Source organism: Mesoplodon mirus (genome assembly GCF_964341445.2).
Source record: "Mesoplodon mirus genome assembly, chromosome: 17".
Lineage (NCBI taxonomy): Eukaryota > Metazoa > Chordata > Mammalia > Artiodactyla > Ziphiidae > Mesoplodon > Mesoplodon mirus.
In genome coordinates, this window is record NC_138993.1 from 35,427,807 (window position 1) to 35,446,512 (window position 18,706).

Sequence of the window (18,706 nt, forward strand, 5' to 3'; positions counted from 1 at the left end):
AGGAGACCAACATGGACTTTTTGACAGTCATGTAGTCTTGCTTGAGAGATTGAAATCTAGATCATCCCCAAATGAACGACCAATTTTTCCCTTTGGATACTTGCTGAGGGATAATTCATTGAAGAAAAATTACTATGATGCAGTTTATCTGACTCTAAAAAAAATTTCCCAAGGGTAGGATCAACAATCTTTTCATTTCTCTACAATCTCAAGAGAAAACTGTAAATAAATTTGCTTATAGGTGCAATTTTGAAATTTTGGATTACAGCTGGAATCTAAAGACTCTCTTACTAAACCTACTGCATCAAAAATGCATTTATCTCTACTTAGAAATGAAATGAAGAAGATCATGATAGAACTGGTTAATGTTCATTAAAAAAAAATTTACTGCCCTTTTTAGGTGTGGTTTGTTTAATGTAATTCTACTGTTATTTCTCCCTAAAAAGAGGTCGTGACTCATTTTAAGGAGTACTCTAAAAATAATAGGGTAAACATAAAACACTTAAGGTTAAGACATAGTGTTACAAAAACTATTATATAATTTTATTGGTTTGTTACTCCAGACCATCAATACTTCAGTTACATTAAAGTTATATCAAATTATTTTATGTTTTTGCATTAGTATTATAAATAAGCTCTAGAATTTAAATATTTTTGAATGAAAAGATCTACTTTTTTTCTATTTTACTCTTAAAGAGTAAAATAGCAACAATCTAAAGAAATAAATATTAAAGACAGAAAAATACTAATACCACTTTGATCCCAATTTCCTGTAGGTGGGTATTTTACAATAGATTTTTAATTACATAAATTGTTTTTTGACAAATGGAATCACTGTTTTTCTTTTCAAAGAAGTACATGCAATATCAATGTTCTAATAAAAAAATTAATTTGTAGCTGGAAAATGAAAAATTATGATTTTCAAACAAATTTAACATTTCACCAAAATTAGAGTTTGAGTTAAATCCACATACCCAGCTTCCATATGGTTCCATATGAATTTTCTTTAATTTCACTCAGAGCATTTAACACAGTGATACAATGAGAATTACTTTACTGTGTGTTTATATACCTGTGTTTTAAAGTGAATTAAATAGAAGTTTGCTCTTGTATACTTTCTCCCCAAACCCATAAGCCCTGTCTAATCATGAGAAAAACATCAGATTACTTGATATACTAGAATTCTGGTATTCTAAAATACTAGAATACATTCTACCAATACTCCTTAAAACTCTCAAGGCCATTATAAACAATGGCTTGAGAAATGTCACAGAAAAGAGGAGCCTAAGCACAATTAAATGTAGTGTGCTATTCTGAATAAAATCCTAGAACAGAAAAAAGATACTAGGTAAAAATTATTTGAATAAAGTATAGATTTTAGTTAATAAAATGTACTGATATTGATTTAGTAATTATAACAAATACATCATACTAAAGTAAGCTCTTAATAGTAGGGAAAACTGGGTAGTGGATATAAGGAAACTCTGTTCTATCTTTATATCTTTAATGTCTATCTGAAACTGTTCTTAATAAAATGTTTAAAAATATTGAGTGAAAAACCATAGTATGCTCTTAACGATAAAGCTTAAAAGTATATAAAGTAAAAACAAAGTTTAGAAGAGTTAATAATTGCAATATTTTACTGGGAAACTTTCCCCCCACAAATTGTGATATGCCTTTTAATTATTGTTATTCAGTTTCATACATTTTTACTCAGCTTCTTTGACTAAGTTATTTGTATGTTTGCTCTTTAATTATCTAGTATTTTAATATTTTCTATATATCTTAGTGTTATCAATTTCTAATTTAAACTCATGCTGTCAGAGAACATATATGATTCTCTTCTTTGAAGTTTATTAACACCTTTTATGGATCACTATATGGCTTATCTTAATGACTAGTCATTTTGTCCTTGAGAACAACGTGCTTTTGATGATATTGAATATATTTTTTGAACAAAACCAAGTATATTTGCCTTTATTTTACATGATACAAAGTTTAAATTTGTGGTTATTGCTGTTCTTGTTTTTTTTTTTTCAGAATTTTAAAACAATTTTGCTGTCTTCTGGATTCTGTAGTTCTCCTTAAAAGTCAGGCACTGGGCTGTAATGTGCCTCTGTGCTTGTGTGTGTGTGTGTTTGTGTGTGTCTGTGCACGCTTTCCTCCTTGAGGTTCACTGAACTCTTGTATCTCATGGTTGAATACTTTTACTAGTTTGGGAAAAGTTAAGCTATTATAAATCTTCAGACATTGCTTTTGTACTTTTCCTCTCATCTCTTTCTCCTCGTAAGAATGCAAACATACATATTATAACTTTAAACTGTATCTCATACTCTCCTTTGTTCTAGGTTATCTTGTTTATTCTTTGTTCTCTCTGTGTGAATGTTTTATATTGACTACAGGTTTCCTAATCCTTTCATTTCCTGTTTCCAGTTTCTAGTTAAACCTAAGAAATAAATCTTTAATCTCGGATATTGTGTTTTTCAATGTGAGAATGTGATTTGATTTTAAAAGATTGCTGGTTTTTGTTTAGATTCTCCACCATTTTTTCTATATTCTCAATGTATTTGTACTAATGTTTTTTACATCTGTTGTCTGCTAGTTCCTACATATTTGCCATTTGGGATTCTGTTTTTACTGTATCTTTTCTTTCTTGATATCCTTCACACATCCACACTCTTTTCTTGTCATATATTCTATTATATGCTGGAAATTTGTTTATTCATACTTTGATGTAGTTTTCGTCAAGAGATGATTCACCTTTGCTCTATTAGACAGATAATATGAAAAGCTGGTTATCTAAATCCAATCAACTTGCTACTTTAGTTAAATACAGTCTACCTCTGAATTCTAATACCCTGATCAAAAAATCTGTCATGTGTATGCTGCAGGACTCTCCCTCTAGTGACTTTTTCATTGCCTAAAGATTCTGTGACCATGGAAGATTCACTTTACCTTCCCATCAGATAAACTTAACTTTATATAACAGAAGAGACATTTACAATTTCTCCTTGTTATATGTACTAGTATATTTTACCAGTTTAATATTAAAGCTTTACTGAAAGAGATTAACATATATATCTGACAAAAGTACATCATTTTCTGAATTACTCTGATTTTAAAAATTATTTTGCAGTAGGTTAGCAATAAATTAATTCTTGCTCAAATTGTATATACCATTTTCCAAGAGGGGAGCTAGCAGATGGGTAATTAATGCTCTTTCCAATGAGAAACATCTTTCAAAAATTATTGGCTTGTTCCCTGTAGTACCCTGCAAGTGGCAAGGATCCCCAATTATTTTGCAGTACCTGGCTTATTGCTGCTTCACGAGGGTGATGTTTATGAAAACAGATGATACATATTTATTCCCCACTTCTTTATATTTGTTATATAGTTCTAAATAGTAATGTATGCTTTTTCAGTTCAAGTGTATTTTACTGTTTTATGATATAAATCATATATTTAATCTAATTAAATATATATATATATATGTAGCTAAAACGCATAAAATCATTTCTATGTAGGATCAGATAGCAATAGCAATGGCTAACCATGTCATGCCCTTATTGACATGAAGCAAGTTTTATGTCAATTTAATTTAAATGATACCAAAACTTGTCCTAGAAGAGGAAATCATATATAAATTAAAAATTACCTTGTAATTATCCTTGTAAAAGTTGTTTAAAATAATTTGAGAATGCACATTATGGACTTTAATAGTACATGTAGTTCTAGAAAAGACAGGCAGCAGATTTTTCTGTTTGTATATATCATCTCTTACAATGTAGGACGGAAAGGAGTATTTGTTGTGAATTTCTATTGAATACCTAAACTTCAAACTCCATTGACCTCACATACTTAGGTACTATACCACAAAATCATGCAAGAACAATACATTCAATTCCTCATTTCTCTAATTCAATGTTTATTTAGTAACTTCTATGAAGTAAGACCCTGGTGTGTGTGTATGTGTATATATAGACAGAGATAAGAGAGAAAGATATTATAGATAGATTAGTAATTAAAGTACAAAGGATAAAGGTATATTGGTCTCAAACATGGCAATAAAAATTTTGCAATACTCTTTTTGTGCTGTCTGCCCTCTGAACCTGCAGCAATTTTTAATTTCTTATGTATGTTATACCAGTACCCAGATGATATGTAACCTTAATAGATACTTATATGCTGCTTGATGATAAGCCCTATAATTTTTACTATTATGTACGCAGTATCTATGTATTAACCAATTAAATTCACACTTTGAATATATAAAACTAAGAAAGCCATACATCTGCTATCGAGGAGCTTTCACATTAATATTCCTTGTTGGGATATTCCTCTTTTTTAGGCCACTGGATATCCTTTTCTTTTTATTGCATGACATAAATATTTACTATAAAATACACTCATTTCTATACAACTTAAGGTGTCTGATGCTATGTATGGAGGACTACAAACAGATTTACATAATGGGAGTTTCTTCATTACAGAAGTGGCTCAATGGTTGTGAAGATAGAGATATTAAACAGAAGATGAGTATAAGAACTAATATTTTATAACTTTCCTACTGTACATCACAAGTTTATCTAACTTGTTTTTCCCTGAAACTATGTACTCATTTTTGAATGTATCTGGATGCCAACTAATTTACAAAAACCAATTCATTGGGAGTTTTTTGTATTGTCTGATTTAGAGCCACTAACCCATTTTAATGTCTCAGGTTCACAATTCCTAGGTCAAGTGTAAAAATAGTCAAACACTGAGTAATATTTAATTGGTAATAAAAGAACCATTTGAACAGTGAATTATTATAGCTCAGGCTCTCCTAGGTGTATTATATAGCCATAGGAGAAGTGGCTTGTAATTAATTGTGTAATTTCAAGTTTTGTCTTTCCCATCACTAACTCTTTTCCTTTAATAAAGATGTCTCTGTAATAAAAGAATCAGATGAACAGTTATTGTCTCAAGTAACCGTGACCAACAAAAAATCCAGACACCTGAGTTTACACCATTTATTGGTAGTCTATGTTTTGTCTTTCTCATTCCCCAAAGGGAACAAGATTTTATTTGTCCCCTCAGAGTCCCTTATGTCATTATTCTTTCAGAGTAGCACAACTAACAAGCCATGGTTAAATATTAGGTTTGAATAGAGAATAGTCATTTTACTGCTCACCAATTAATTTGGAAATAGAATTATGATTTCAAAGAAATATTATATTGTATGAGAATAAGACTTCAAATAGTTTCTCAGAAAATGAGCTTTATTTTTATAAAAGAATTTTTAAAATTCACATTTGTTTAGAAATCTCATCACTAGAGGGATAAACTTTCTATTTGAATGTAATAAACATCCCCAATACTGAATTAATATGTTATAATTTTCAACTGTCCTTGCTTATACATTTAAACAATCTAACATATTTGCATCAAAAATATACAGCTATAGAGAATACAGCACAGAAAAACAAATAAATCTGCATACTTACAAAGTATAAATAACTTGTTTTACAAAGGGAAAGAGTTTGAATGAATCTCATTATGACCACTGATGTCTCTGTTTATCAGCATTATAAACCAATACTAGTCACTGGTTATTTCTAATTCAGATCATAGTACTGGATATAAAGTGACTTGACTACCTGAATATCATATAGTCCAAAATTATATAGAGTTGATTTAAAGATTTTAAAAATCATATAAATAGCTAAGTATTACAAACTGTGTAACCATTACTTCCAAGAGGAATATTTCTTTCCGTATTCCATTTATCTGTTGATTAATTTTTCTTCAATTTCAGATTCATATTTCATTGCATTTTAAGCATGCACTAAAAATGTGTATTTTACAGTTGATTTTTTGTCTATATTATAATAATCCTTTGCAAAAATCACGATCAAAAAGTTAAGGGAAAAGAGTTGTTTTAAGTGTAATATTAGGAACAAAAGTTAACTGATCTTATCTAGTGAACAGGCTGTTTTGACTTTAAAAGAATAAAACTGATAATACTACTTTAAAAAATAATAATGATTTACATTTAGTAGTCAGCTAGAAACACTATATTCTATTACCAGTGAAGCCAGCTGATCAGATAAGTTTGGAATATATTTTTCCACGTACTACCAAAAGAAAAGAATATACTATTTAGAATTTACATTTTGGAATTTGTGATCCTTGAGTTGCTATTTTATTCTTCAATCCAGTCATACAGAACATTCTGAGTTTATATTCCATATGATTTTTTAAAACTCTTAAAGCCTTTAGGGTGGAAAGTGTTATAACACTATAATATGATTTTACATAGCTTATTTATCTTAATTGTTCTCTCCCTCCAATCTTGTTCTCCTCCACACCTTTGTTTTCATTACAACTAAGATACACATTTATGTATGCCTCTTGTTTACAAGCTTTTATTGTATCTCCATTTCCTACAGGATAAATCCATCTACTAATGATATATTGAATGAACTTCATCAATCTGCCCTAGTCTTCCATCCCAGTACTCTCTTCCCATTCAATTCCCATTGATATTCATTTTTCCTCTTACTGAACTACTGTAAATTCCTGTGTATGATCTGTGCTTCTTCATTTCTACATAGTTGCAATTCTGTTACCTCTTCCTGGAATGGTCTCCCCTTCCCCCACCTTTTGCATCTAGTCTAGTGATATGCTATTTAACTTTTATAGCACATTCTAGGCTTCCCTTTCTTTATATTAACTTTCTTGAAATGTTTATTCAGTAGTAAGTGACTATTTTGTGGCTTCTTTATTTGATATGGCACTTTTTCCAATGAATATAATAATCTTATCATCTGTGTGCCTCCTAATAGATTGTACATTCCTTGAGAGTAGATAGATGTCATATTACAAGTCTTCCTCAATGATTTAGAATAAGCTTGCTATGTAGTAAACTATGAAATAGTTTAATAAATGAACATATGATTTAGCATTGGTTATATAATTTTTACTTACATATTTACATTCTTATAGTCAGTGGTATCAATGAATTCAGTTTAAAAAAGTGTATATTTAGGTGAGTTTTTTTTTTAATTAGCAGCTAATAGGTAAAGGCTTACATATCTAAATATGTAAAGACAAACAGAAAAATTTTTAATAAAAGACAATATTTATAAGTAAAAATTATTAAAACTAGATGACTGATATGAAAAATAGCTCTGCTATACTGATATGTTTGAAACTTTTTTAACTAAGGAGAAAGAATTTTAAGTAATTTCTTGCTATTCTTCACAGTGGTATTTATACTAATATTTAACACTGCTATAAATGTATTATTTGAATTGAAATGTTGCTTTCCATGAAAATGAATTTTCTTGAAGTCAGTGTAAAGCAGGGGAAAATTTAGATTGAGAAGTTTATTTGTGGCAAAAAAAGGTAATTAAACATTAACAAACACAAAGAAAAGCCATCTCGTACATTCAGTTTATATTTAGGTAAGGTAAAGTTAAATTGAAATCAAATAAAAATCTGTCAAAGTGAGAAGCAACTAAAAACTAAGAAGATGTAAGAAATGAGAAAAATAGTATTGAAGTCTTACATACCAAGAGGCAAAGACAAAACTCCTGGAGTGAAGATTAAAGACAAATGCCAAGGCAAATAAATGTTCATTTATTTTTTTCTTAGAATAATGTGTTTTTTTAATTTAATTTTTATTTTATTTTGGAGCACAGTTAATTGACAATGTTGTGTTACTTTCTGCTGTACAGCAAAAACTATCAGTTAAACATATACATATATCCATTCTTTTTCAGATTCTTTTCCCATATACATTATTACAGAATATTGAGTAGAGTTCCCTGTGCTATCAGTAGGTACTTTTGATAATCTTTTATATATAATAGTGTGTATATGTTAATCTCAAACTCTCAAGTTATGCTTCCCCCTACCTTAACCCTTCAGTAACCATAAGTTAGTTTTCTAAGTCTGTTTATGTTTTGTAAATAATTCATTTGTATCATTTTATTAGATTCCACATATAAGTAATATCATATGATATTTGCCTTTGTCTGATTTACTTCATTCAGTATGATAATCTCTAGGTCCATCCATGTTGCTGAAAATGACATTATTTCATTCTTTTTTATGGTTGATGTATATATATTTAATATTCTGTTAAGTTTAATTCCATTAAATATATGTATATCTTCTTTATCCATCCCTCTGTCAAGGGACATCTAGATTGCTTCCGTGTCCTGGCTATTGTAAACAGAGCTGCAATGAACATTGGGCTGCATGTTCCTTTTCAAATCATGGTTTCTCTGGATGTGTGCCCAGGAGTGGGATTGCAGGATCATATGGTAGTTCTATATTTAGCTTTTTAAAGACCCTCCATACTGTTCTCCATAATGACTGTACCAATTTACCTTCCTGCCAAAAGTGTAGGGGGGTTGCCTTTTCTCCATACCCTCTCCAGCATTTCTTATTTATAGATTGTTTTGATGATAGCCATTCTGACCAGTGTGAGGTGATACCCAACTGCAGTTTTGCTATGCATTTCTCTAATAATTAGTAATGTTGAGGAGCTTTCCATGTGCTTTTTGGACATCTGTATGTCTTCTTTGGGGAAATATCTGTTTAGACCTTCTGCCCATTTTTTGATTGGGTTGTTTGTTTTTGTTTTGTTTTGTTTTTGATATTGAGCTGTGTGAGCTGTTTATATATTTTGGAGATTAATCCCAGGACGCTCTCTTTGTTTGCAAATATTTACCACTATTCTAGTAATATTTGCATCACATCAGCATCTTTTTTTTCAACTTTCAGCATTATACTTTTCAAGATATTTTCAATAAAGAATAAACTCAGACAGTTAAAATTTTACCACATTTCTCTCTTTCTCTGGAGGTGGAATTTAAGTTCCAGGGGATTTTTCTGATAGCATATAATATGCTTATTAATTTCTAACTAAACTTGATGATTTAACTGGGATATATATGTTCACATATGTTTCTTTGACATTAAACCTCTACAATGCCAACTACTGCTCTATATCAAGTCAGTATTGAAAGATCCACTTTCAGAGGATTTTACACTGACAGAATTTCTTAGCTTTTCTTAGGAAAAAGCTGATGCTCTTCCATGGGATCTAATAAAACTGTATGAGCTTCTTTGCCTCAGAAACAATCCATTGTTCCAAATAATCTTGACAATGCTAATAATTTCTAAGAAACAACATCAGTTAAACTTCTTGATGGAAATTGTGACAGAGATACAAAATAAATGATTGATGAAATATATTTAGCATTCATCCTCTAAGTTTCTTAATTGTGACAATTAACATATGTAACTACAAAATCACACAAATTTTTGACACTAACATGATTTTAGTATTTATTAGATTTATGTCTTTGGATATATTACTTATCTTTCAATTTCTTTATCTCTAAAATAAGAATAATAAAATGCCTACTACAAGAAAATTTGCATGATATTTACTTATGTTATATATTCAATTTATTTTTTCATTTCCAAGAAGATTTTCCTCTTCATAATGTCAGTAAATAGTCAGGTTTCCCTAATTTACCATAGAATTTCTAAGCTAAATAATTTAAAAATAATGCTCTCAACTTATTAAAATTCAACAATTACTATTAAAAATTAGCATCATAATATTTTAATTAATCTTAAGAAATTAAATTGTACTCTTCTAAATTGTACAAAATTTCTATAATTCTTCTTTTTTAATTATTGAATTATTTTATCAGGATAGAAGAATTGGGTAATAATCTAGGATTTTTACTTACTGCAAATATTACTGTACCTAATGATGGATATAGATTTAAAACATTGTACTTGATTATCTATTTGGTTACCTTACTTGGGATATGTAATTACTTTAATCCACCTGGAAACTTCATTAAGAAATTTAAAACTAGAGGGGTTAAGTAAATTGTTGAAGGCTAAACATCAATTAAATGTTGGAGTTGGTATCTAAATAAACATAACTCTGATGCCAAAACCACATTTAAAAATTTAATTAAAATTTAATTTGATTATATGGCAAACTTAATCAAAAACAAGGGAGAATAAATTAATATATAGCCCATAGTGACTAGCCACATAGAGTTTATTGGTGAAACAAGGTGACAAATGTTAAATTGTTTATAGCAAAATGTCAAGCATTATTTCATTTTTCATTTTTCTTAAACTTTTTGGTGGCTTATAAATGCAATTCACTTTTGGACCAGAAGAAACTCAAGACATATCTGTATTCAAAATCTTACAACCTTCTGTTAATGCAGATAAATAAAGAAATAAAGTGGTTAGTGAGGGAGGGTTAAGTGTATGATAATGTTAAAAAAGTCATCCCCATGTTTCTGAATTGAATTATTCTATTACTATATGGAACACTTTAAAGCTCCATTTCATTTATGTAGTTAGTTGTTACAAATCTTGTCATGATACAGATAAGAAATAGATGTCCAGACAGACTGTCCAACAAGAGCAACTAATAAAGGAAAGTCATGAGCTGCTAGGGAAAAATACTGTAGAATTCTTGTCCTGCAATTCACATCTTCTGGACTAAATAAGCCTGCTACAGGCATGATAAAATTGTTACACAGAACACAATTCTTGGAGGAGTCAAGATGGCTGAATAGGAGGATGCAGAACTTATCACTCCTCACAAGTACATCAAAAAACATCTACAAATGGAACAGTTCTCATAGAGCACTTGCTGAACATTAGTGGAAGACTTTGCACACCTAAAAGGACAAGAAAAATCCCCTCACAACTGAGTAGGGAGAAAAAAGAAGATAAAAAGGAAAAGAGGAATCAAAAAAGGGACAAGAGACCCTAGTTGGAAGCAGAAGGTTAGTCCTTATTGACTGTTCTCCATTTTTAATTATTTTGTTTGTTCTCGTGTTTTGTTTTTTTTTTCCGTGTGTGTGTGTTGTGTTGCTGCTGCTGTTTGTTTGCTGTTGTTTTTGCTATTTTTCTTGGGTTTTGTTTGTCTGTTTGTTTTCTTTTCTTTTCTGTTCTTCCTTTTATCTCTGGCTGCACTGTGCACCTTGTGGAATCATGGTTCCCCAGTCATGGGTTGGGCCTGGTCTTCTGGTGTGGGAGGGCCAAGTCCAGGATACTGGACTACCAGAGAATTCCAGGCCCACATATTAATCAACAGGTGTGTTTCCAGAAGTATCCATATCAACACCAAGATCCAGCCCCACACAAGTGCCTGCAGGCTCCAGTGTTTGGACACCTCAAGGCAAACAACCAGCAAAACAGGAACAAAGCCCCACCCATCAGCAAACAGTCTGCCTAAAGTCATACTAAGCTCACAGACACACCAAAACACACTACCAGATGCGACGCTGCCCTTCAGAGGAAAAAGACTCAGCTCACCCACCAGAGACAGGCATCAATCCCTCCCACCTTGAATCCTATAAAGCAACTAGACCAACCCCACTCACCTGGGAGCAGACAAGAGAAGTAAGAGAAATTATGACTCAGCAGCCTGAAAAAAGGAGACCAAAAACGCAGAAGGTTAGGCAAAATGAGAATACAGATAAATATGTTGCAGATGAAAGAGCAAAGTAAAATCCCACAAGATTACATAAATGAAAAGGAAATAGGCAATCTACCTGAAAAATATTTCAGAGTAAAGATAGTAAACATGATCCAAGATCTTGGAAACAGAATGGAGGCACAGATCTAGAAGACATAAGAAATGTTTAACAAGGACCTAGGAAAATTAAAGAACAAAAAATCAGTGATGAACAACAAAATAAGTAAAAAATACACTAGCAGGAATCAATAGCACAATAACTAAGGAAAAAGAAAGGATAAATTGACTGGAAGACACAATAATGGAAATAACTGAAAGGGAAAAGAATCAAGAAAAAAGAATGAAAAGAAATGACAGCATGACCAGAGACTCCTATGACAACATTAAACACACCAACAGTTGAATTATAGGGGTCACAGAAGAAGAAAAGGGAAAGGTCTGAAAAGAATATTTGGAAAGATTATAGTGAAAAATTTCTCTAACATGGGAAAGGAAATAGTGGATCAAGACCAGGAAGCACAGAGAGTCAGATACAGGATAAAACCAAAGAGAAACATGTTAAGGTAAGGGGTCCTAGAAGAAATGCTAAGCATAGTGTTTCTCCCAGTATCGCTTAAACAGGGCAATGAAGCCATCATGCATGACATGCTGGACGTGCTACAGCCATGTTTCTGAAGCTATCAGTGACCAGAGGCAGTCTAGCTCTCAGAAGTACAAGTGTAATATGTTGGCCTACACTCAGCTACAGAAGGGTACAGCTAAGGGCCTTCGGGGCTGGATGAGGGTCACCAGGCCAATAGGAGCCTGCAATTACTCAGTGTTCTTAGACCAAATAGGGTGTGGACGCGAGGGTCCTAGGATGCCTTTACAGATTACTGCCTTTAAAGTAAAACAGAGGTTCGACGTGGGTTTCATAGAAGATGCTGCACGCCTACTCTTCTGCATGGCAAAGCAGGGCAATACATAAGGCTAGTGTTCATGTTGAGTTTCCCTTTCGCTATAAAGCAGGGCAGGATAAGCTCCCACCCAGGAAGTGGTAGTACCCGATTTCTTTCGAGAAAATTAATTTTCTTCTCAGTGCCACGCCTGCAGTGACTAGAAGCCCGGCAAAAACAGTATTTACACGGAAGATTCAAGGGCTCACGAATGGCGCTTTCAAGCTGGGAAAACAAGGCTTGAGTTATAAGGCACCCCTTCGAGGCTGACACACTGCATAAGTACCTGTTGTTCTGATAAAGTCAGAAGAGAAACAAGCTACCCACTGGCCCCTTCCATAAATCTACTTTTCTATGCAGGGTTTTCGGCTCGTAGGGAACTTCCAAAATTTTGGAAAGAACTAGGTCGGCATAGGGGCCTGGGCATCTTCCAAAAGCCTGCAGTGTTACATGAAGAAATGTACTTTAGAGGCACTGGAACACAGCCTGACTTTCTCCTTGAGGTAGGGTGAGTACAGGTTGAGGTCCTGGAAGGAACGCTAAGCAGAGTGTTTTTCGAAGTATAGCTCAGGTAAGGCAAGGAAGCCAACTTCCTTCTCACGTTGGACTGGATACAACCTTGTTACAGAAGCTATTGGAGAGCTTAGGAAATCTGTCTCCCCCAAGGAAGAGTGCAGTATGTTGCCCTACATTCGGCATAAACAGGCGTACACCTAAGGGCCTGCGGGGCTGGATGATGCTCAAGCGGGCCCTAGGAGCCTGGCGGTACTCAGTGTTCTTGACGGAAATGGGTGCTGAAACGACGGTCTTAGGACTACTTAAAGGGGTACTACCAAAAACTAAAGCAGAACAGCAAGTAATGTCTCATGAAAATTGCTGCACGACTTCCAAACGGCACGGCCCACCAGGGCGATTTTCGAGTCTCGTGTGGACACTGAGTTTCCCTTTCGCCCTAAAGCAGGGCAGGAAAGCTTCCTCAGGAACTGGAAGCAGCCTGCTTCTTTCGAGAAAGCTCATTTGCCTCTCGCAAGCATGCCTGCAGGGACTAAAATCCCGGCAACAGGAGTGTTATTGACCTGCTGGAATGGCTAGGAACGTCTTTCTGAAGCTGTGGCAGAGCTGAGGATATCTATCTAGCTCTCCCAGGGAAGAGTGCAGTGTGTTGCGCTTCGCTCAGGAAACACAGGGGTGCGCTGAAGGACCTACGGGGCTGGGTGCTGCTCCACAGGCCCACAGGAGCCTGGCTTCCTGAGTGTTCTTGTAAGGAAACTGGTGCTAACGTGCTAGGAGTCCGGAAAGGCCTACCCTCGTGAAACTAAAGTAGCACAGCCAAAATGCCTCATGGAAGCTGCTGCCCACCAATCTTTCTGCATGGAAACCCAGGGCCGTAGTGCAAAGCCAGTGTTTGCGTTTCGGGTTCCCTTTAGCTCTAAAGCAGGGTCAGGCTTTCTTTGTGGAACTGTAGTTGAAAGTCAGCCTGCCGATGCAGGAGACACGGGTTCGTACCCCGATCCGGGAAGGTCTCACCTGCTGCCCTAGTGCCGCACCCGGGAGCCTTAGCCGCTGGACCTAAGCCTCAGGAGCCGGCGCTCCGCAACGGGAGAGGCCACAACCGTGAGAGGTGCGCGTACACCCAAATAAGGAAAGACACAGGGCAAGATAATATCCCACCCAGGAAACGGAGGCGCCCTGTTTCTGGGAGAAAAGTCAACCTCCTATCCGAGCCCTGCACGAAATGACTAGAATCCTGGAAGCACAAGTGTTTGGGCACAAGCTTCCAGGCTGCCCGAATGTAATGGTCAACATTGGGGAAAAGAGGCCTGTGCCCTCAGGCCCCCATTTCGAGGTTGACGGGAAGCATAAGTACCTATTGTTTGGAAAAATTCAAAAGAGACACATGGTACACACTGGGCCCTTCCCTAAATCAACTTCTCGATACAGCGGGTTCTGCGCTGTAGGGCGTGGCCTAAAGGAAAGAATGCCGTGGGTCAGCCTAGGGGCCTGTGCACCTTCCAAAAGCCGGCTGTGTTCCACGAAGAACTGATCTTTAGTTGAAGTGGAACCCAACCCGAGTTCTTCCTTGAGGTAGGGTGACTGCAGGTAACAAGACCTAGAAGGAATGCTAAGCAGAGTGTCTCTCTCAGTATCGCTCTGACAGGGCAATGAGGCCGACCGGCAATGAACGCTGGAAGTGCTACAACCGTGTTACTGAATCCGTCTGTGACCGGAGGCAGTCTAGCTCTCCGACGCACGAGTTCAATATGTTGCCCTACACTCAGCTACAGAGGGGTACAGCTAAGGATCTTCGCGACTGGATGAGGCTCACCAGGCCACTAGGAGCCTGCAGTCACTCAGTGTTCTTAGACAGAATCGTGTGCGGACGCGAGGGTCCTAGGAGGCCTTTACAGCTTACTGCCTTTAAAGTAAAGCAGAGCTGCGACGTGGGTCTCATAGAAGCTGCCGCACGCCTACCCTTCTGCATGGCAGAGCAGGGCCACACGTCGAGGCGAGTGTTCATGCTGAGTTTCCCTTTCGCTATAAAGCAGGGCAGGGGAAGCTCCCAGCCAGGAAGTCGTAGTACCCTATTTCTTTCGAGGCAACTCAGTTTCTACTCAGTGCCACGCCTGCCCTGACTAGTAAGCCGGCAAACGCACTATTACCCGGAAGCGTCAAGGGCTCACGCAGGGCGCTTTCCAGCGGGGAAAACAAGGCTTGTGACATCAGGCCCCCCCATTCGAGGTTGACGCACTGCTTAAGGGCCTGTTATGCTGACGAAGTCAGAAGAGACACAAGCTACCCACTGACCCCTTCCCGAAATCAACTTTTGTATGCAGGGTGTTCGGCTTGTAGGGAACTGCCTAAATTTTCGAAAGCCCCAGATCGGCCTAGGGGGCCTGTGCATCTTCCAAAAGCCTGCTGTGTTCCACGAAGAACTGTGCGTCAGTTGCAGTGGAACCCAGCCTGACTTTTTCCTTAGGTAAGGTGACTGCAGGTTTGAGGTCCGAGAAGGAGCGCTAAGCAGAGTGTTTTTCGAGGTATAGCTCAGGTAAGGCAGGGGAGCCAACTTCCTTGTCATGTTGCGCTGGATACAACCCTGTTTCAGAAGCTGTTGGAGAGCTGAGGAAATCTGCCTCTCCCAAGGAAGAGGGCAGTGCGTTGCCCTACACTCGGCATAAACAGGCGTACACCTAAGGGCCTTCGGGGCTGGATGAGGCTCAAGCGGGCCCCAGGAGCCTGGCGGTACTCAGTGGTCTTGCACTGACTCGGGTGCTGACACGACGTTCTTAGGACTCCTTAAAGGGGTACTACCGAAAACTAAAGCAGAACAGCAAGGAACGCCTCAGGAAAAGTGCTGCACGCCTTCCAATCGGCACGGCCCACCAGGGCGATTTTCGAGTCTCGTGTGGACACTGAGTTTCCCTTTCGCCCTAAAGCAGGGCAGGAAAGCTTCCTCAGGAACTGGAAGCAGCCTGCTTCTTTCGAGAAAGCTCATTTGCCTCTCGCAGGCATGGCCGCCGGGACTAAACTCCCGGCAACAAGAGTGTTTTTGACCTGCTGGACTGGCTAGGAACGTCTCTCTGAAGCTGTGGCAGAGCTGAGGATCTCTAGCTCTCCCAGGGAAGAGTGCAGTGTGTTGCGCTTCACTCAGGAAACACAGGGGCGCGCTGAAGGACCTACGGGGCTGGGTGCTGCTCCACAGGCCCACTGGAGCCAGGCTTCCTGAGTGTTCTTGTAAGGAAACTGGTGCTAACGTGCTAGGAGTCCGGAAAGGCCTACCCTCGTGAAACTAAAGTAGCACAGCCAAAATGCCTCATGGAAGCTGCTGCCCACCAATCTTTCTGCATGGAAACCCAGGGCCGTAGTGCAAAGCCAGTGTTTGCGTTTCGGGTTCCCTTTAGCTCTAAAGCAGGGTCAGGCTTTCTTTGTGGAACTGTAGTTGAAAGTCAGCCTGCCGATGCAGGAGACACGGGTTCGTACCCCGATCCGGGAAGGTCCCACCTGCTGCCCTAGTGCCGCACCCGGGAGCCTTAGCCGCTGAACCTAAGCCTCAGGAGCCGGCGCTCCGCAATGGGAGAGGCCACAACCGTGAGAGGTGCGCGTACACCCAAATAAGGAAAGACACAGGGCAAGATAATATCCCACCCAGGAAACGGAGGCGCCCTGTTTCTGGGAGAAAAGTCAACCTCCTATCCGAGCCCTGCACGAAATGACTAGAATCCTGGAAACACAAGTGTTTTGGCACAAGCTTCCAGGCTGCGCGAATGTAATGGTCAACATTGGGGAAAAGAGGCCTGTGCCCTCAGGCCCCCATTTCGAGGCTGACGGGAAGCATAAGTACGTATTGTTTGGAAAAATTCAAAAGAGACACATGGTACACACTGGGCCCTTCCCTAAATCAACTTCTCGATACAGCGGGTTCTGCGCTGTAGGGCGTGGCCTAAAGGAAAGAATGCCGTGGGTCAGCCTAGGGGCCTGTGCACCTTCCAAAAGCCGGCTGTGTTCCACGAAGAACTGATCTTTAGTTGCAGTGGAACCCAACCCGAGTTCTTCCTTGAGGTAGGGTGACTGCAGGTAACAAGACCTAGAAGGAATGCTAAGCAGAGTGTCTCTCTCAGTATCGCTCTGACAGGGCAATGAGGCTGACCGGCAATGAATGCTGGAAGTGCTACAACCGTGTTACTGAATCCGTCTGTGACCGGAGGCAGTCTAGCTCTCCGACGCACGAGTTCAATATGTTGCCCTACACTCAGCTACAGAGGGGTACAGCTAAGGATCTTCGCGACTGGATGAGGCTCACCAGGCCACTAGGAGCCTGCAGTCACTCAGTGTTCTTAGACAGAATCGTGTGCGGACGCGAGGGTCCTAGGAGGCCTTTACAGCTTACTGCCTTTAAAGTAAAGCAGAGCTGCGACGTGGGTCTCATAGAAGCTGCCGCACGCCTCCCTTCTGCATGGCAGAGCACGGCCACCCGTCGAGGCGAGTGTTCATGCTGAGTTTCCCTTTCGCTATAAAGCAGGGCAGGGGAAGCTCCCAGCCAGGAAGTCGTAGTACCCTATTTCTTTGGAGGCAACTCAGTTTCTACTCAGTGCCACGCCTGCACTGACTAGTAAGCCGGCAAACGCACTATTCCCCGGAAGCGTCAAGGGCTCATGCAGGGCGCTTGCCAGCGGGGAAAACAAGGCTTGTGACATCAGGCCCCCCATTTGAGGTTGACGCACTGCGTAAGGACCTGTTATGCTGCCGAAGTCAGAAGAGACACAAGCTACCCACTGACCCCTTCCCGAAATCAACTTTTGTAGGCAGGGTGTTCGGCTTGTAGGGAACTGCCTAAATTTTCGAAAGCCCCAGATCGGCCTAGGGGCCTGGGCATCTTCCAAAAGCCTGCTGTGTTCCACGAAGAACTGTGCGTCAGTTGCAGTGGAACCCAGCCTGACTTTTTCCTTGGGTAAGGTGACTGCAGGTTTGAGGTCCGAGAAGGAGCGCTAAGCAGAGTGTTTTTCGAGGTAGAGCTCAGGTAAGGCAAGGGGAGCCAACTTGCTTGTCATGTTGCGCTGGATACAACCTTGTTTCAGAAGCTCTTGGAGAGCTGAGGAAATCTGCCTCTCCCAAGGAAGAGGGCAGTGTGTTGCCCTACACTCGGCATAAACAGGCGTACACCTAAGGGCCTTCGGGGCTGGATGAGGCTCAAGCGGGCCCCAGGAGCCTGGCGGTACTCAGTGTTCTTGCACTGACTCGGGTGCTGACACGACGTTCTTAGGACTCCTTAAAGGGGTACTACCGAAAACTTAAAGCAGAACAGCAAGGAATGCCTCGGGAAGAGTGCTGCACGCCTTCCAATCGGCACGGCCCACCAGGGCGATTTTCGAGTCTCGTGGGGACACTGAGTTTCCCTTTCGCCCTAGAGCAGGGCAGGGAAGCTTCCTCAGGAACTGGAAGCAGCCTGCTTCTTTCGAGAAAGCTCATTTGCCTCTCGCAGGCATGCCCGCAGGGACTAAACTCCCGGCAGCAAGAGTGTTTTTGACCTGCTGGACTGGCTAGGAACGTCTCTCTGAAGCTGTGGCAGAGCTGAGGATCTCCAGCTCTCCCAGAGAAGAGTGCAGTGTGTTGCGCTTCGCTCAGGAAACACAGGGGCGCGCTGAGGGACCTACGGGGCTGGGTGCTGCTCCACAGGCCCACTGGAGCCCGGCTCCCTGAGTGTTCCTGTAAGGAAACTGGTGCTAACGTGCTAGGAGTCCGGAAAGGCCTACCCTCG